The sequence below is a fragment of the Botryllus schlosseri genome, chromosome 6 (genome assembly GCF_051294905.1).
Source record: "Botryllus schlosseri isolate E-star chromosome 6, Bs_hap1, whole genome shotgun sequence".
NCBI classification, from domain to species: Eukaryota; Metazoa; Chordata; class Ascidiacea; order Stolidobranchia; family Styelidae; genus Botryllus; species Botryllus schlosseri.
Genome location: NC_137241.1, coordinates 12,697,802 through 12,719,121, shown reverse-complemented (window position 1 = coordinate 12,719,121; position 21,320 = coordinate 12,697,802). Strand labels below are relative to the sequence as shown.

At 40.6% G+C, this 21,320-nt stretch overlaps 1 long non-coding RNA gene across 1 annotated transcript; it reads right to left on the bottom strand.

Annotated features, from left to right (window-relative positions):
• Window positions 1-5,880: 5,880 nt before the first annotated feature.
• On the bottom strand, window positions 5,881-8,403 carry LOC145440324 (uncharacterized). The gene is made up of 2 exons (XR_013915518.1): window positions 7,423-8,403; window positions 5,881-7,360 (listed from the first exon to the last, which is right to left on the bottom strand). It is a non-coding gene; the product is annotated as an uncharacterized LOC145440324 (long non-coding RNA).
• Between the last annotated feature and the right edge of the window lie 12,917 nt (window positions 8,404-21,320).

Below are 21,320 nucleotides of genomic sequence, written 5' to 3'. Positions count from 1 at the left end.
TCTTCACTCGACATTTATACCTGTCGCCATGGCCATCCAGTTATACACCATGTTAGCGTGGGTTGTAGGTACAATCAGGACCAAAACAGCAATTCGTCCTCAACTCCAAACGTTGGTATTGCTAGGGTTGTAACCTAGTCACAATGTCAATCTCACTTTTATAGTTTTGACTCGAGTCAAGTCAAGTCAAGTCATTTTCAATTCATCCCCGAGTCAAGTCCGAGTCCAGGTCAGCTAGCATAGGGTTGAGTCCGAGTCATAGTGTTTGACTCGAGTCCGAGTCCAAGCCGTTATGTTCACAGATCAGTTTTCAGGTCAATCCGCTTTAACCCACTTTTTCCAACTCTTCTTGAGTGATATAGAATGACTCGTATTCATAATATAGTAATCTTCATCAGTTATCACAGGTTACGGCCCTATTTCCAAGTATCAGAACTGATAGACGAAATACAAATAATGTGGTAACTTTACTATTCTTCGAAGTTACATGGAATGTCTGTCTTGGCCGTTCTAGTCTCGAGTCATGCAAAATGAATCGAGTACATGTCGAGTCAATACAAAAAATTTACGCATTTAAAAATATGACTTGAGTCAAGTCTAGTCACCGAAAAATTGCGACTCGAGTCATTACAACCCTGGGTATTGGGGCCTCATAGGGTGTAAGTTTTCAAGTTGATGACTTAATTTCGTCAATGATATTGGTAATGCGTTATATTGCTATTCATTCAGATTTACCCGTAGAGCTGGGGCACCTAATTCATAACTATAGCATCTGGTATGTTGTTATAATTACTTTATTGTATGTTGTTAATTCGTGAGCTCCCGTCTTTTATATAATCAAAAGATACTGTAGTCGCCCAAACGTAGCAGATTAAAAAAAAAAACTTTCGTGAGACGCACACACAAATTCTTATGTATTCCCTCCTCTGTGGGTGGCATTTGCATTGTTGGGGCTCAGATTTGAAGGACCGGACTATTCGTCACGCCCACAGAACGCGGCCACTGACACCGAAATGCCTATTCCTATAAATTATGCATGCTTTGATGGGGAGAAGTATGCATTTCAAAATCAAGCTATTTAGAGACATTAAATCCCGAAGCTCGAAGAAAATTTTCAATTTAATAAACTCTCTTGAAAATACTCTATAATAATTTATGTTGATTTACGAAATACTTTTGAGTCCCCTTGGAGCTCGCTTCCGGTCCTATTGGGGAGTTTGGGGTGTTGCAGTTACGGACCTGGCAAGAATGCAAATCGTTGGGTGCGACGAATAGTCCTGCATCGAGTTGGGCAATGGGTACATTATGACAAAACAAGCAAATGACGTATGATATGTAAAGAAAGTTGTTATCTCATTAGACCTTTTCATCGCAAGCCTTATATTGTCTTCCAATATGTCTTCTGAAATTAGTGCTTCAAGAAGGAAAACAAATGTAATCGTGAGTAATCGTGATTACATTTGAAATGTAATCGTAATCGTAATCGACTACTTCCTGATTTTGCTGTAATCGTAATCGTAATCGTAATCGTGGGATTCACAAGTAATCGTAATCGCAATCGATTACATTCATGAAGTAATCACCCCATGTCTGTTACCATATACGTCCTCATTTTTTAGGAAATTGAATATATCGTCCGAGGACACCTAAATGTCCTCATTTTTGGCAATTCGTCCTTCTTTACAGCTTTTACCGCTAAGATAATGGACGAAGTAAACTGGAAATCGGCATCAGGTCATATGAACGTTCGAGCGGGTCATTCGGAAGTCGAATTAAAGCGATGGCCTTTTTTATTATTTTTTTAGTCAGCACCACAAGATTTCCAGTAAATACTATAAAATCAGCTGTTTTCAGTCTCGGTCAACCAGCTTTTCTGATTTGCTAAAAGTGTCCTCCTTTTCCGATTCCAAAATATGGCAATCCTAATGTTGGCCGAAACTTCATATGTATTGGTGTCCGTTCACTGTTAACGATTTGCCGGAGGACTAAGTTTCTTGCGCGCTTCGCTGACGAACAACCACCATTTCTTGACATGAGATTCATTCATTCGTTTGTTTTAAAATCACCACTCGATCACAGTGCTGTGATGACACAGTGATAAGATAAATCGTCTGTTATAGGAGTCAATTTATAAAACCAAGATGGGACGGATCAATCTTAACTGCAGTACAATGATAAAAAAGAAGAAAATAACATAACATTTATGGCTTAGGCTAATTTAACCCCTATCCTTTTGACCTCGCGTGACACTATCAAACGGATAAATAGTTTGAGGCAGTCCAACACTGGAACCACTACATGAGCTTTCAGCATTTCAAGAACGGTATAAAATACCGCTGTTGTAAAGTACAACGCATACGATAATGATAATATTACGATAATAATGCAGCAATAATAATGTGTTGAAGTCATGTCTTCCACAATCTCATGGACCACGTCTTCAATGATTCCTGTGTAACATTGTAAGCGACAATTAATTTTGCTTATGGAACAGGAAACGCACTGTTTTAACAATTGCATGAGTTATATATGACTATATATAACAACTTGCTGCGTCTTGGGCTTGTTGATGAAGCCGGCGACCGGAACTGATAACATATTCAAAGCAGCATTATTTGAAATTTTCTTTCGCTCCATTTCGGTAGTATTATGGAATAGTATATTCGTATTGAAATGAACCCGAATATTTTTGGGTGACACTCGTCATGGGTAGGTAATCGTCAGCAACTAGTAGAGAATTGGAAATAACATTGTATATCGACAATCGTATCACAAAATATGACGTCACCAGCATAAAATGAGATCTCAAATATAGGAGAGCGTTCAATGTACTATTTTAAGATGGTACATGAACTCCTGTTGGATAATTCTGTTTTTGTGAAAAATTATCGAGACGACAGATTTCGCGTCATCGGAATGGGCCGCTCACACTTTCATCTGTGTACCTTGGAGTCGACATTTATCAAAATACATCACCCCAAGCTTCGTCTACGAAAGGAGTTCGTGTACCATCTTAAAATAGTACATTGAACGCTCTCCTATTTGAGATCTTATTTCATGCTGGTAACGTCATATTTTGTGATACGATTATCTACTATAGTTAATTGTTGATGATTACCTCTGAAGAGTGTCAGCCGAAAATATTCGTGTTCAGTAGGGCTCTTCAAAAATGACTTTTTTTCTCGAATCGTACTGGCTACTTGATAAAATTGTTAGGTTGCCTAATTTAAGCCTACACACAAAATTTGGTTCAATTCCAGCCAGTAACCGCTTTGCTACTGGAGATGAAAGTTTCTATTTATTATATAAAAATAAATAATAAAAAATCTGAAAATTTTCTGTTCACCCCATGAAAGTGTTAGGCTGTCTATAGAAACGATGCTCACCAAATTTGGTTCAATTCCAACCAGTGGAAGCGGAGTTATTGCCGTCGAAAAATTTGGATTTGAATAAAATAGTATTTACGGTGAGCACAACTATAAAAAATAAACAAAGAATCGGTCACCGTAAATACTATTTTATTCAAATCCAAATTTTTCGACGGCAATAACTCCGCTTCCACTGGTTGGAATTGAACCAAATTTGGTGAGAATCGTTTCTATAGACAGCCTAACACTTTCATGCGGTGAACAGAAAATTTTCAAATTTTTCATTATTTATTTTTATATAATAAATAGAAACTTTCATCTCCTGTAGCAAAGCGGTTACTGGCTGGAATTGAACCAAATTTTGTGTGTAGGCTTAAATTAGGTAACCTAACAATTTTATCGAGTAGCCAGTACGATTTGAGAAAAAAAGTCATTTTTGAAGAGCCCTAGTGTTCAGTTCAATATGAATATACTATTCAATTGTATATTGAAGTTCTGTACCTCCAAGAAGCTCTTTAAATATTTCGGTAGTGTTAATATCATTCAGACAGGGCACCAGTCCCCAGTATTACGAAAACCGCCATATTTCCTGCAGTGGCTTAGGAGCAGCTGGAGCATATATGATGCCGCCCCTGGCTTTCGTTGAAAATGCTACCCTTAGTAGCTGCGGCAAATTTTGAAATAGTTTTACGTTCAAGCAATGTTCAATAAAATCAATTAGAAATCATGTACCGCGTCTCAGAAGTTCTATATTGCTTGAGAAAGATGACTCACTGTCTGAGAGTTAGGGCCAAAAATAAAAAATAAAAAATGGAGAACAAATGTATAAGGCTATAATAGCCGCCTCAAAATTGAACTTTTCGAGCGTTCACCGAATCAAAATCAGCGATAATATCTTCAAAATCAAGTTCCGTAGTCTCTTTCTATAGAAAGAATCGATAGAGCTGATAGCCGATGCCGATCATCATTCAGAACAAATAAGACTTTATCATTTCGAGCTTTGCGAGATATCCCTCTCACATCTCGCAATTGAAACACAAACGATAAGATAAGTTTCAGACACAAGCAAAAATATGGTGTCGAATCAAGTAGGTGTGATGTGATTTAGCTAACGACTGTAAAACATCAAACGCTGTTGAATTGCGATCAATCGTGGTTTCACTGCTTCGCATCAATCTCTTATATCCGTCAATTTCCACAGATAACCGTCGTCGTCATAAGTGCTTTTAAAAGCATTTGTCGTGATTAGTCAACTCTTCGTGCTGTGTTCACTGTGCACTGTGCAGCCTTATTTAGAAGCTATTTCTTGCTCTTTTTCTTTCTTCATCGTGTCCTTTTTTTCTGGGCTTTTTTGCCACCGTAAGAACAGCGACACGGGAGACGATGAGCCTAGAATAACTTCCGACGGCGGGAATAGAACCAGAGTCGCCTGTTTGGATGGCGCCGACGCTCACCACTACGCTATAATCGAAGAACTGCAATTTAATTTGTCACAACAATGCATTCAGTTTATGCTGCGTCCCAGTGACGAATTTTACATCGCAACGCATATGCGCATGTAGTCAGTGCCTTTCTAATTACGAACTGCAACGTCATGGATCTTTCGATACAGAAAACGATCACTTAACGGCGGTCAAGCTAAACAAAATAATAGGTCAATAATATGCAATACCTCATTATCTCTGGGACCCTTGGGCAGTCCAAATGACATCCCGGTTGAGAACCACTGGAATATAATGTGGTTATTGACACAAAGCTGTTTCAAACATGCGTGTCAGTAAGTGTTAATATATCACTTCCATATCCATGCGCGCCTTCTTCCTGCTCGTGCGTCAACACCCTATCCGGCCCGTGGCGCAATCCGTTGTTTTACTACGAATTATTATAATTTCTTGCTTCGCTGCACGCGTCACAACGTCTTACCCTCAGCTATGAAAGCATTTCAAACCAATTGAACTGACGCTGTATGTTTTCACTGTGATGGTATTTTTGCTTTAAAACAAATTGTTACAAATGATAGACTGTTGCTGAGCCATGTAAAGCAGGGACGATTTCATCCGGCCCGCGAAGCAATTCTGAGTAAATCGAAAAACGTGTGTATTATCCATTACATTTTTAACAAATGTTGGTATTTTTAGCAAGAACTACTTCCATTAAATAATCCCTCAATATACCACTCCATAACTAGCCGACAGCGGTGTTGTGGTTTCACTCTAGTTACTATTACGAACTAGTAGCTAACATTTACACATAATTCCGAGAAGGCAAAAAGTGCATACAGATTTCAGTGTTTTATGGAAAAATTTGATCAGAAACTAGTTATCCACAGAAGTGAAATTGCTCATGCGAGACCGTTATACACAGGTTACAGGAGAATATAATAGATACACGGAAATATTATTCAAATATCTGTGGTCGCTCTGCTACATCCCTTCCAACTCAAAAGATCCACGGCCTCGAGTGAAACCCGTATCGCGATTTAATTATAATGAAGTAACTTCCAACATCCGTGTTTACAGCAAAATTTGTCGTATTCCACAAAACGCATACGCAGTGTTGACGCCAGTATACGACTAAAACAAAGGGAGTATATAAATATGCCAACTTATATCATCGTTACAGCCACTGGTTAGCGGGTAATCAGCCAACCAACTTATTACTGCGGATTCCATTGTTTGCGAATAGAGATGTAGCAAGAATAGAACGCTTATCCGTAATAAAGCGTAACTTAGTATTGTATGGTAATAAAAAGATATTCAAATGAAAAACAAGGGCATGGATTTTGAGGTGTAATTTAGGAATCACCAGATTGATGCGGCCCGCGAGCAATCTGAAGGTTTGAATTAGAGGTCGACCGATATTGATTTTTACAGGCCGATACCGATACCGATATATCGGCCACTCACAAGGCCGATACCGATATCATAGGCCGATATTAATATGGACTAAGCAGAGAACAATTTCACCAAAAATATTATATATCAGGCAAGATGGCGCTTGTTCAGAAAGCTGAACAACAAACGAGAAAACTGAAATTGAAAAGAATTATTCCTTAATTGTACACATTCGATGAAATTCGGGATAACCAAAAAAGCAAAATATGATACAGAATTGCAGATCAGTTCAGAAAAGATAGATTCTAATGCAGCAAGCATAGTTTCTCTGCATGCTCACCCAGCTAAACTCGTCCTGCAAGGATAAATCTGTCATATATTGCCCTTTGCGTTGTCGATTTCTTGAGATTGAAAACACGGAGCATTGAATTTCCGAGATTTTTGAATGTTTTTTAAATATAAAATATCGGCCGCGATATCGGCCTTCATAAGCCGATATCGATAATCGGGAAAGCTCTAAATATCGGCCTCGATAATCGGTCATGTCGATAATCGGTCGACCTCTAGTTTGAATCCGGTCCGCGACGCAAGTTGAGTTTGACACCGCTGAGGTACAGTATATAGCTCACTGAGAACAAGCACATCATCGTAATCAGAGAGGGGCGTACTTCTCTACTTCAGTTTTATTATTATCCATTACACCGATTTTGCGATTTTTGCATCTGTTGAGTGGCGAACCCACGAACTCTTTGCATAATGAGAATTGTTATTAATATCGATGGGTTACATCTGAAAGTATCATGATGTCCGGCGATCGCTGATGCATTATCTGTGTGCCATTTCGAAATGACACACTACGTTTCCCGAGTCTTTCGTGTGATGCAATGTTTTTTTCAGGCTTCGAGCGTTAAAATATCAGTGATCCAATTCTTGGGCGTCCGGTCTAATCATTGCTGGTCACTTCTGACAACAGGAGAGCATATCAATCAGGACTTTGGGATCAGTCTGTGAATTTTCAACGTGCTCGATTCGGTCAGTGTATGACGGAATCAGTGGTTTCTGCCGATCGATTTCAGTCACTTTGTACTCCGTACCACCCCATTGGTTCCATATGTTGAAGCTTTCTGGCTTGCGCTGATGACGATAGCTGGAGGATATCTGTCGTACATGTCAGAACTGCCATATCGATTGCATAACGTCTGTACTCCGACGCAACTCACAATCATACCGAGGACTACACCGATTACTATCAGTGGGCCCCAATATGCCCAGTATCTCGTTCGAGAAATCCAAAGATCATCATCACTATAACCGTCAAACGCTTGCCCTCTTGAATTCATGGTCATATAAGCAACAATGGAGAGCACTATCAACATGGCTCAGTAAACGAATCTGCCAAAAGGAAAACGATCAATCGATCATACTGCGATTTGTGAACAGTAACGTTCACTAATAGTCGATTCTTCTACAGGTCGCGTGAGTAGCACACACACAATAAACATTCAAAATATGCAAAAAACTATTCAGGGTGGGGCGGACCAAAATACGAGACTGTTTAGTGTTTATACTGAATTATTTCTAGACTATATGATACATTAAATGTGGGATGGCCCAAACACTTGGACCAGACTTGAACAATTAGATAATTCCAATTGTGTAATTTGACTAATTTTAGCGAAATACCGGTAATCTAATTATGATCTAATTAGTAAAATCTTTCTTTGCTCTAATTCTAATTCTAATCTAATTTGTGAAATCTTTATACGCTCTAATTTTAACCTAATCTGATTTCTGGATTTCCTGTAAATGGCTACAGGAGAACTATATAGTGCGAAATGAGCCAAGCTTGCTGTACAGACTTATGCTTTGCTATTCTCTTATGCTTTTATATTAACGGAGCTTGATTCAATGTCCATGTATAGTTCATCATGAAATTCTGATTTGTTACGAGTACCCGCCTGTGCAGCGTCTCTACGTGTCATGCTCAGTTAAAAGTCACAACCCTGACAGCAACATGGAGAATAATGCGCACGCTGTTGATTTGGAGTGCAATCACAATGTAGGAGCTTGACATTATACTGTTTAATAGTAAGAACGAGTATTTGCATACATGTGGTACGATAGCATCTGCCCTTTATTATTTCCAACTACTATATACGCATATATCCTGTATGCTCTGTCCAATATGCCATTTTCCCCTGATAAGTAGCCTAAGGTGATAAGCAGAGTATCATTGATTTGTATAAGAAGTAGCCTCTCAGATAATTGGAAAACATACATGTTCCCGAGAAGAAAACTCGTGACATGAAGGGATTCAGTGATTGATATCTAGAATTCAAGATTATTCGCGTCAAAATAAATATAGTGCAAATACCGTGGTATATGGACTCTTAACAAACCTGACTGTGCAGCTGGACAATAGTCATCGACGCGTCGCGCAACATGACGGAGTGTGATTCTATATATTATAGGTATATCATGTAATAATAACATCGTCAAAGTCACTTCATTTTATTTAAGTTGCCTCTCCTTCTCCAGTCTAAACGGCTAGCTCATACTCTGTACTAATGATTATGCTACTGAATACACTGATGCCTGCGCGGACCTGAACACCAAAGTGATTGATGTAAAGATTTGACATACGGCTACTTCCTGAATTGATGACAACGCGGCATTGTAAAATGTTGGAGGTTGTCACGAACTAACGTATGGTTAAGCTTACCGAGGAAAGCGCTCACTTCAGGAAGATGGTAGTCACGTAGGTCTTACCTGAGCTGGCGGGAATTTCAACGCTGTATTTAGTGAATTGTTCACCATGCACAATACAGATGTCATTTTTCTGTCAACATCCACCGAAAGCTCATCAACCACCTGCAGTAGTACCTCACGCAGAAGCTTGATAGGATATACATTGATCGAGGACCAAAAAAGATGGCCACCCTTGATATAGCTAAAATTGGACATTATTTGCAAATTACAATTCCGTTGCATAGAGGAAGAAAATCACGATATGCATCTTCGCGATCCAGTCACAAATTGATGTAATTTTTGGAATTATACCATGATACTGTGATGAGTATATACATCGTCTGGTTTTGTAAAATAGTAATATTGATGTAAACATAACCAAATGCTGCTTCCCACTTGACAAAAATTAAAATATTTGAAGTGTAGCTCAGCTGCTTGGGTCGAACAAATGATTAAGAACGAATGCATGTCATAGTCCTTGAATACTTGAGTAAGTGCGTGTGGACTAGACATGCTATTTCACTACTTCCTAAATTTCATTTCTGAACATGTTTATTAGTAGTGTGAGAGTGTGTGCGCTTGTAATCAATATAGTTTGTAATGAGAAAATTAGTAAGTTACATCTCTGTATTAGTTACTGACTAAAACACCAGAGCTACATTTCGACTGTCTTATCTACATTTTAATTATACAGGGTTGGATATGTGTCTGGTTTGAATGATTCATACATAATAGGATATTAGAGAGTCGCCATATGTTATAAAAACTTATAAAATATGAAAAAATGGAAGGCTCTTTAGAAAGGCATTCTTTCATGTTAATTGCATAGTGAATAATTCGAGCTGTGCCACAATGAAACAATTTTTCATGCCATTGTTAATCATATGTTTGCAGATGTTCCATGGTTATATGATGGTCATTTAAACGTCACTGTGGCATATAATTTTCGAAGTAAATTAGTAATACAGTGGGAGTCGGAGTCGGAGTCGGTACGTTTAAAGACTCAGGAATCGGAGTCGGAGTCAGAGTCGGTATATTGAAAATGTGTGGAGTCGGAGCTGGTCGGAGTTTGCTTACCGACGGTGGGGTAATAATTTCGCAGTTACGGCGGCCAAGATCTGTGTAGTGCAGAGCACAAGTCTTCTCTTACTGATGTAGCTGTTTTTGGGCTATTAGCCTACCTCCAACAGTAGACAGTGGAGTGGATCGACAAATTCTCTGGTCTGACTCCGATCCTGTTTTTCAATTTCCTGGTCCGACTCCGATCCAACTTCTCGGCTGGATTCTTGAAATGACGGTGATCCGTCCCTAAAAACTCCGATGATAATCATCTACGATAATCTCTATCTAGCGAAGTACAGAAACACTAGATCACACGGTACGGGATATTGCAACAAAAGAAACATAACATTAAAACTCACCTATATTGCAACAAAAGAAACATGACATTAAAACTCACAGGTTTGTATTGAATATTAAAACTAACACACTACACAGGTGTGGTTGGTTGTTACTAGTTACAACAGTCATGCTAATCAATACCAATTTTGACCGCAATATAAAAAATACAGATCTGACTCTGATCCAGCTCCGGCCGCATCAGAAAAATTGCTGATCCGGTCCGAACCGCCTCCGGTCAAAAATGAGAAAATCCGGCCTGATATCCCATCCGGCTTCGATCCATGCGCCGCTCTGGTTGACACAGACACATAGTAACTTCCTCCGTAGCCTACGTGTGACGAGTATAGCCTACCAGTGAAACAGTGTGATAAGAAACAAGTCGCCAACTGGATAAGAGAATCGCCGTTTAGATTTTAAATATTTGCGAATCTGACACCACTGAATTCGTGTTATCTTGTAAGCTAATCGCTATTTATGATTTTTAAGTCTTGATTGGATTTTCTTATCGTCATGGAATCTTATTTCGTGGATCTCTATTTTGTGTGCCCCTTATTGACCGTTGTCCATTTCTTTTTACGCAACCTTTAACCGTGGTGCAAAATTTCATCAGGTGATAAAAGCACCTATTTTTGTTTAATTTAATACAGCAACAGCAACTCCTAAAGGAATCTGTTTCCTCAACCATGATCCGCAAGCGGGACGCCATTCAACGGTACTAAACTGTTCCATTTGGTGACCCCCCAAACTCTACTGCTACTCTATTCATACTCTCAAATTGTTAGCGATGCTTCACAAATATTAACAATATGTCCTGGGTAGAATATAAGATTTCCCACACCATATTACATCATGCCTGCACGGTTTGGCTTTATTATGTCGTTTAACCTTTCAACCTTGTATTTCTCAATGCACTCGCACTATTTCAGCGTTCAAGTTGGGATCTCTCTCTTCTAATGTTCCTACGTTATGTGCAGGACCGTCCTAACTGCCGCACCCTCAAACCCTCAATTGAGGGACGGAGCTCGACGGGGACCCCAAATCATTCGTGAATTTACATAAATTTGAAAATTCATGCACCTTTTTCAAAAATTGATTTAATGATGCCAAGTATCTTGATTATTGGGTATCATTCCCCAAGAAGAAAAACGCATGATTTATAGAAATGGGCATTTCGACGTCGGCAATTACCGCGCCAGGACATATGAAATTTTAGCTCATGTAACATGCGACTCCGAGAAGTGTACCAGACGATCGGCTGCGAGAAAACCTTGACCGAAACAACTGCCCTTATGCTGACAGCCGAAAACTTCAATATAGGCGCCTAGATGGCTGACGCCGAATGCTCCTGTCCTGTCAATCCGAATCCCACAAGACAAATGCCTTCCCGCGCAGAGTGTGCGTGTGTGCGTCGTTTAATTACTACGTTTAGGCGAATTCAATATCTTTTGACGTAGCAGACAGGAGGTCACGATATAACATCATATGTAAAGAAGTCATTATACCAACGGGTCCTCCTGAATATGTTTAATTATTATTCTTTATAGGCCCTACAATTTCAAAGACACCTCACTCAGTTCTACTGTTAAATCTGATTACGTGGGCAGAGAGAGGATAAAAAAAATTATAGCAATATATATGCAATTCCCGATCATATTGATATTGACCGATTTCATCAATAATTATAAATATTTATCGCGCTTCGCGCGGTTAGACGACTTGAGCTGACTAGCTAATTACGTAAACAGTAAACAAAATCTCCCTGGTTAGTTGCGGCGAAAACGAATAGCGTGACGAGGGTCTGGGGAGAAGCCCCACAGATGTTTGCTTTATGGCCCTATGACGGGCCCAATACCAACGTTATTTTTGGGGGGTATAACGAAGTGCTGTTTCGGTCCTGGTTATATTCAATAGCTCAAGTGCAACAACTGTCCCAATTCCGTCGTGCGCGAAAGCATAAATAGGCCGCGCATTCAGGTCGGCGCGCTTGCGCTTCAGTCGTAGGATAGGCAATTGGCTTCATTTCGCTTCATTTATGCTTTCTATTTGTTATTGTCCCGCAGTAACATTTGAACCTGGTAAATCTACAAGTTTCTGACCACTAAGTACTACTATTTGGCTGTTCTGTGCTATTAAAGAAAGGTCCTTGGATCTGCGTGTGTGATCAGGATTGCAAGAGAACTCAGAGCGGTCATTAGTAAGTCGACTGGTGCGTACAACAGAAACAATAGCTGTAGCGTCGACTCCAATCAAGCACTATACCAGCGTGTCTTGCAACAAGTCGTTGCATCGACCGCTACATTAAGCTTAATTAAAATCATTAATCAGAGATCAACGACAGTAATAATTACAAGTGTCGTTGATCTCTGATTGGTGATTGTAATTATAAATTGGATTATACGGTTACGAGAACACGTTCAATGACAGGTTACAGTAGTATGATGAGCATTGAGCAACCTATTTTCTAATGAGCCGGATAATGATAATAATATTATATGCATGCAGAGCTTTGGAGCTTTCAGCCAACGGTTTTCGAAATAGTCAGCGTTGGTACGCAAGAAGAAGCCGAACTATAAGGCCGCAAATTTCTTCTCAATTACAAGTCCAAGTAGCAATTTCCAAGACGTGTCAAAACTATTTCAAGTGTAAGAACGAATGGACTGTCTGTAAATACTCAAGTAGAATATATATGTACTTTCAACAATTAGGTTTAGTCGAAGGTTCGCCTATTTTGGAAATTGCAAGATTTATCTATAGGGGAGACGGGGGACAAATGTAACCAGAGGCAAATGTAACAATCGACCTCACCGCTAATAGGGCGGAGAAATCGCCTTGATATTTTGAGTGCTCCTAATATACCTGAAGTTACGTTGAGCAACGACGCGAAACACCAGAATAATTTGAAAAAAAAGATATTTTGGACACCCGAGTAAATATTTTCTGGTCTGGAATAATTTGTTCAGAAGAATAATACCTCAAGTGGTTACAACTTAATAAATGTAGCTTGAACAATATTACCAATATAGTCTACCGTGATGATAGGAAAACTAGGACTTGCATCGCCGGGAAGATACCATGGTATACTGAGACACTAATCATGGCCGAGAGTGTCAGGGGCAATTGTAACACTCCGTTACAATATCTTTTCAATGCTGAATATATTTGTTTATTTGTTGGTATAACCATAGTTATCTACTGCAAATGAATCAGCAGCGACTAGAGAATTTCGGGTGTCCGGTCAATACCGAGAAAACCATTACCGAGAATGCCATGACCTAGAATGGACACCACCGAGAACGGACATTACCGAGAATGGACACCACAGAGAATTGACATTACCGAGAATGGACACCACAGAGAATGAATATTACCGAGAATGGACACCACCGAGAATTGCCATTACCGTGAATGGACACTACAGAGAATGGACACTACCGAGAATTGACACCACAGAGAATGGACACTACCGAGAATTGACACCACAGAGAATGGGCATTACCGAGAATTGACACCACAGAGAATGGACATTACCGAGAATTGACACCACAGAGAATGGACACTACCGAGAATGGACACCACAGAGAATGGACATTACCGAGAATGGACACCACAGAAAATGGACATTACCGAGAATGGACACCACCGAGAATATGGACACCACCGAGAATAGGGACATTACAGAGAATGGACATTACCGAGAACGTGGACATTACCGAGAATTGACATTACCGAGAATATAGACACCTCCGAGAATATGGACATTACCGAGAATATGGACGCCACCGAGAAAGGACATTACCGACAATGGACATTACAGGGAATGGACGTTACAGCAGTGGTTCTCAACCTTTTTTTGACACGCGCCCCCCTTGGAGATGGTCAAAAAAATCGCGCCCCTCCCTGACCCCCCTTGCATTTATCGTCATGTCAAAAAGAGCACATCATCTAATACAGAGGTGGGCAACGTTTTTGATAATCATGACCGCATTTCGATTGCTTATGTAGCGTAAGGCCTCATTCCAGGGCATAGCCGCAATGAACGATCTGGACGCAAAATTCCTATGCTCAACTGTCCATATCCATTCCCGGTGAACTCCGGACTATTCTACTTTTCACAATGGCCTATTGTACGCACCGAAATCGCGAGTGGCAATGTAATGAATAGTTGCCGGGAGGTGCATATTGTCGCGCGGAGCGCGAAAATTTTTCAGGGCCGCGAACGAATTGTTATTTCTTGCCAATTCCCACTCCGGCTCAGATTAAGAAGGGCGCTACTGCATTAAAATCGAAAAATGAAGTCTTGTTGAATTGCGCGGAGGGCGAAGAAAATTTCAAGATTAATTAAATCTCTCGAAAATGCGGGAGTGAATTCGTAATTGCAATTTGCATGTCTACGACCGCCAACACATACTAATTGAATTAGGCGTCGACGGCCGCTCAAATTCCCTTCTACGGCCGCAGGCTGCCCACTCCTGATCTAATAGTATACATAAGGTATATCTTGCGCCAATTTTGAATCTGCATTCCAGTTGTTAAGTCTTTTACATTGCTGACAAATTTCTTCAAACTTGATTGAAAATAACAAAAAAACATTGAACAAGACATCCATTAATTAATTTCAATGTAGGTCGCCCTGAGACTAATCCTGATGCTGGCAGTGAGTACAGAGAGCAAGGCGCCGTTCTGTCCTGCCAGGCTAAATTTGATCAGTTTTGGAAATGAATTAATTGTGTTAATTTATAGCCTAATTGATGGTGAAACCGAGCAACCTATGTTGCATCTAAGTCTGTCTTAGGCAGTGCAGTTCGCAAGCTACTAACAAGAGCTGCCCAGCGCGACACGCTTCAGGCTACTGTCAAAGCTATGACGCAATGAATGACTTACACGTGGTAATTGCTCTCTATATCTCCAAAGAATTTCAAAAATTTGCTCAAATAAAGTTGAAATCAGACTATACTCCGCTGACCGCGGTTGCTAGAATTTGTGTTTTGCAAGCTTTCTTGAATATGGAATAAATTTCATCTTCATTAAACGTCTTCTCATAATGGACGTGAAACACATGTTCAGACACATACAATTTATACTGACTTTGTCAATTTCTCGCGCCCCCCCCCCCCTATACTGACTTCGGCAATTTCTCGCGCCCCACCTGAGAGCCTCCCGCGCTCCCCACGGGGGGCGCGCTCCCCACGGGGGGCGCGCTCCCCAGGTTGAGAACCCCTGCGTTACAGGGAACGAACATTACCGATAATGTATATTACCCGTCGCGCACAGCAAAATCGGTACCGCTCACAAAAAGCCGTAGTGATGACCTTATTTTTTAGTTGTTACGCACTGTTGTCCAAGGGACCGCGCAGTGAGTTGATGTGTACGCGCAGCCTCGTGAAAAATTAGAGGACACATGAGTGATACACATACGATTTGTGCATGTATGTGCATTGTGCAATGTGTATTATATCGGTAATGTCCATTCTCTGTGGTGTCCATTCTCGGTAATGTCCATTCTCGGTAATAGCGTTCTCGGTAATGGCCGTACTCGGTGATGGTTTTCTCGGTATTGGTATAGAACCTCGATGCCAGAACAGATACTACTTTGCCATACATTATCATTTATCAGATCGGCCATACAGAAATGATGATGTGAATCTTAGGGTTCGGTTATTTCCGTGATTCTATACCAACCTTCCTCATGTTGATCGACTTTTGGTGTATCGACCTTCGATGGTCACTTAAGAATTTGCGCATGACTGAATCCTCATCCTCAGACTTTGAGCATGGCCCACTTGCATTCTGTCATTTGGTGTGAACAATTAATTTTATTTTCTACAGAAGAATACCATTAGATTTGATGCCACACAATGTTGTGTCGTCGTTTTGGTACACTATCAGCGGCCCATTCAACCAAGATATTTTAGCCAGGTCGGTTTCGCACCTTCGCGGGTGACCGAATGCCCAACCCACTCTGCACGCTAAACAACTGCACCTTGGTAGAAGAGGTCGAATATATGTAGTGAAATGATGGAATGAATGTGTTTCTTGTTCACTTTGACCTCATGAAGAAGGCAGGAATGGTGATACTGTATTCAGATGCCAAAAATGAGATGTGGCGTAGCCTGGAAGCGTTCAAACTTCTCTTTCTTTTGTTTAATGCAATAATACACTTTTCCTCCCGTTTTCGTTGTTTATTTCGGTTGTTTTTAATAAGAAATAACACTGTTATAATTGCCCCGCATGGGCGGTACAATTGTCCCTGGGTAAGGGGCGATTGTAACAGGCGATTTTCGCGACACAAAATTCCCATGATTGAGTGTTGATTGAGTTCCATTTTAGTTTTTATGTCAACTATCAAGTTGTTGACTTCTTTAAATAAAACTTTGGAAATGAAATTTCCATGAGAAAAACACGTAATGTTAGAAAATACAAAAAGTGTTACAATTGTCCCCGGTCTCCCCTACGCGATTCACGTAAAATAACTAATATCACTCACTACGCATAGGTATAGGCTATAGGCCAGAAATCTACGAAAATATATTCAGCAGTTACCGTGATTACTATTTTACGTGTTTCTTCATGACGACTCCATACCTTGTGCAAGCTTACCTCGAAACTACATTCTACTTTTTAATACAGGGCAACGCTCTTAGACTACGATCCAAAGTGCAAAAAGTAAACAGTTTCGCCTAGATTTGTTCAAGTAAAAGTGGAAGCAGGCTTTTACTCAAAATCATAAGTAGGCTATACTTGAAAAAAATAGAAGCAGGCTCTTTCGTTAGTTGACCGCGTCTACTGTCTAGGGGAGACCGGGGACAATAGTAACACTTTTTGGATTTTCCAACATTACGTATTGTTTTCATGGAAATTTCAGTTCCAAAGTTTTATATAAGGAAGCCTACAACTCGATAGTTTATATAGAAACTAAAATGGAACTCAATCAACACTCAATCATGGAAATTTTGGGTCGCGAAAATCGCCGCTCAAATGTTGCAATCGCCCCGTACACAGGGGCAATTGTACCACCCATGCGGGGCAATTATAATAGTGTTATTTATAAGTGAAAACAAACAAAATGAACAACGAAAACGGGACCACAACTTGTATTATTGCATCAAACTAAAGAAATAGAAGTTTGAACGCTTCCAGGCTACGCCCCATAGCATTTTGGTATTTAAATACAATATCAACCTTCGTGCCTTCTTCATGCGCTCAAAGTGTACAAGAACCACATTCATTCCATCATCTCCCTACACATATTAGGCATCTTCTACCAAGGTGCTGTTTCTCAGCGTGCACAATGGGTTGGGCATTGGGTCACCTGCGAAGGTGCGAAACTGACCTGGCTAAAATATTTTGGTTGAATGCGCCGATGATAGTGTAGCAAAACGAGGACACGACATTTTGTGGAGTCAAAGCTAATGGCATTCTCCTGTTCTGTACGAAATTGATAGTAATTGTTCACAACAAATGACAAAATGTAATTGGGCCATGCTCAAAGGCAGAGGATGAGGATTCAGTCATGGGCAAGTTCAAGTGACCATTGAAGGTCGACACACCAAAAGTCGATCAACATGAGAAAGGGTGGTAGAATCACGGAAATAACCGAACCGTAAGATTCACATCACCACTGCTGTATGGCCATTCCGACAGATGATCATGTTAGAATTGGTATGGCAAGGTGTTATCTGTTTTGGTATTGAACTTCTGGCTGTTTCAAGATTCATCTGCAGTAGATAAATGGTTATACCAACATATGAACAAATATATTCAGCATTGACAAGATGGTGGAACGGGGCAAAAGTAACAGAGTGTTACGTTTGCCCCTGACACGCTTGACCATGATTAATGTCTCAGTATGGTACCTTTCCGGCGATGCAAGTCCTAGTTTTTCTATCATCAAGGTAGACTGTGGTAACATTGTTCCAGCTACATACTTGAGGTATTATTCGTCTGAACAAATTATTCCAGATCAGAAAATATTTACTCAGGTGTCCAAAATTTCGTTTTTTTTCAAATTATTTCGGAGTGTCGCGTCGCATCTCAACGTAACTTCTAATATGTTAGGAGAGATAACTACCACATGCGCATTGCGCGCGCAAAATATCAAGGCGATTTATCCACCCTACTAGCGGTGAGGTCGATTGTTACATTTGCCCCTAGTTACATTTGTCCCCGGTCTCCCCTTCTCATAAAATTGTAATTTCGACTCAATATTCCATTCATTGGAAACGGCGAGGTAATAGGCCTTCTGCTGGGTTCGCATCATAATTTGATCCCTGCGGCCATCTCAAATTAGTTCAATGAATATTTTTGCAATGTAGGGCCTGATATCGCCTCATCTATTTCTAAACCGGCGTCGGCCAGGCCTGAGGTAAAATCAGTATCCCAATCCATCATGCTCGAGCCTGCAACTTCCACTGAAGTGGTACTTACCATTCATGAACTTAAATCTAAAAAGGCAGTTGGATATGATTTAATTCCAGCCTACACATCGGCCATATCATTGCCCATATATTAAATTTCATGGTAGAAACTGGTGTCTACCCAAATTATCTGAAAACTGTCAGAGTTGTCCAGGTTTACAAAGCCGGAGATAGAACTAATGTCACCAACTACCGACCTATATCTGTCCTATCGTGTATTGGAATTGTGTTCCTGAAATTGCTCCTCTCCCGCCTATCTTCGTTCCTCGCCAAGATGTCTATCATATCTCCTCAACAATTCGGCTTCCGCAAAAAGCATCAATCCTCGCATGCCCTGCTAACAGTGGCTGAACAGCACTATGACATCTTGGAGAAACGAAGTGTGGGGTGTAGCATTTTTCTTGATCTAAAAAAAGCGTTTGACTGCGTCTATCGCAGTATTCTTCTCTCGAAATTGGCGCGCTACGGGTTTCGGGGTCCGCAGCTAGCACTCATATGAAAAGCTACCTGACTTGGAGATATCAAATGGTGTCGATATCCAACACTTTGTCCTCCCCCGCCTTGGTACCTGTGGTGTTCCGCAAGGCTCTGTTCTTGGACCGGTCCTTTTTACTTTATATGTCAATGATATCTTTGAAACCTCATCATTGAATACCACACTCTTCGCTGACCATACTCACCTCCTCTCTCACGCACCTACTACCGCAAGCTTGAATGCCGTCACCCGTGATCAAATGCCCAAAGTGCATGAGTGAACGTTCCATAATAGCCTTCGGGTTAACTCTGCGAAATCCCAATTATTGGTCGTGAACTCCTGCGATAACCTACCGTTGACATCGCTGGCCAACCAATTTATAAATACCTAGGTGTTTTACTGGATTCCGACATGTCCTGGAAGAGACATACAATCACTCAAACCACAACTATCGAAGGTTTGTTGTTTATTTCGCCGCCTTGATTACACTCTGCCAGTCAGCGTGCTGTTGATACTCTTGAACACTCTATTCCTATCAAAGTTACAATACGGAATTCTTTGTTGGGGTGCTGCCTGCAATAATACAATTGACCCACTGCAAAAATTTCAACATCGGATCATCCGTATCATTGCCAAAGCCCCACGGGGGTCTGGATGTGCAACTGATAAATCGCCTCTCAAAAAATTTGGTGTTCTAAACTTAGAAGATATGAGGAAGCTAGAAATTGCCAAGTTTATGTATCAGTTCCATTGCGGTTAATGTCCCTCAAATTTCAATGACTAGTTCACCTCGGAGACAGTAGACAAGTAGGCTACAGCACACGCGCGTCAACGAAGAACAACTATCATATGATCAGGACGGAATACAAGAAAACGCATTGCTCTATCAAGTATGCCGGACCCCAATTGTGGAACAGCATCTCGCCGGCTATCCGACAGTCGTCAAGCATGTCCGCATTCAAGTCGAAATAGAGGCAATTTCTTTTAAATGAATACTAGCCAGTCTTCAGGATTACCGGACCACGACCTAACATCGACCTCGTCCTCCGCCACATGCCACCTCATTTTGTCGCTTAAGTGTATTATATTCTCTGCATTACTTTTCATTCAGTGTGCACTGTGCACTGTGAATGCCTCTTATTTACTTCGCCTAGGCCAGGGGTTCTCAGCCCTTTCTTGGCCGTGGCCCATTTTCCGGTTTGAAAATGTGCTGTGGCCCACCTCTAATCTTAAAGTCGTATTTTCTCCGAATTTATGGATGAAATCAAAGTATAAACACGCCGGGCCATGAAGTCCGTGAAACATTTTCAAGTTGAATGAATAACTTCCAACAAACGACCAACGAAATAATCTTCTAGCCCCCCTATTGGGGGTTTGGGTGCGGCAGTTACGGCTCTGGTGAATCATATGCTAAAACTTCTGAGTATCTATGATCGTCCGCTGGCCCATTCGCTTCGCAAAACACAATGATCGAATTCCCGCATACACTGTGTGATTAAGATTTTAGATCCCCTATTGAGGGGAATAGTATAATCATCACAATTCATTGGTGAATGGGGTACTACAGAGGAGTGGAGGAAGGTTTTCTTATTATGCATACTGTACAATGTACTACATTGTATGTCACGTACTGAACCAACTAAAGTTGCCATGTCGGATTATTCAATCCAGTGACACTACCAATTCATGTGACTCTTATATTATGTACATTGATTTACAGGCATGATATTTTAAACAGACTCGCCAAATATTAATGCGCTCTGCTGAATCGTCAATCCACTACTATTCGTTGCGGTGGTGCAGTATACCTCCACCAGAAGTTGCGAATACTTTGTAATTATGGCCATTTTTAACTTACAATAATACGACCTGCCGAAGTACAGTAAATCTACCTACACCAATTACACTTCATTCCAAGTTTATTGCACACCCCTTTCAATGACATACGACATTATGACCCTGCCGGAATACTTGGTTACTTCAGCATTACCTTGCAGCAGGTATTATATACGCAAAATTATTTCAGTTCCTGTTAGCCATAGGTAGTCATAGCCAGTGGAAAAAGCAGGGTTGTAACCAA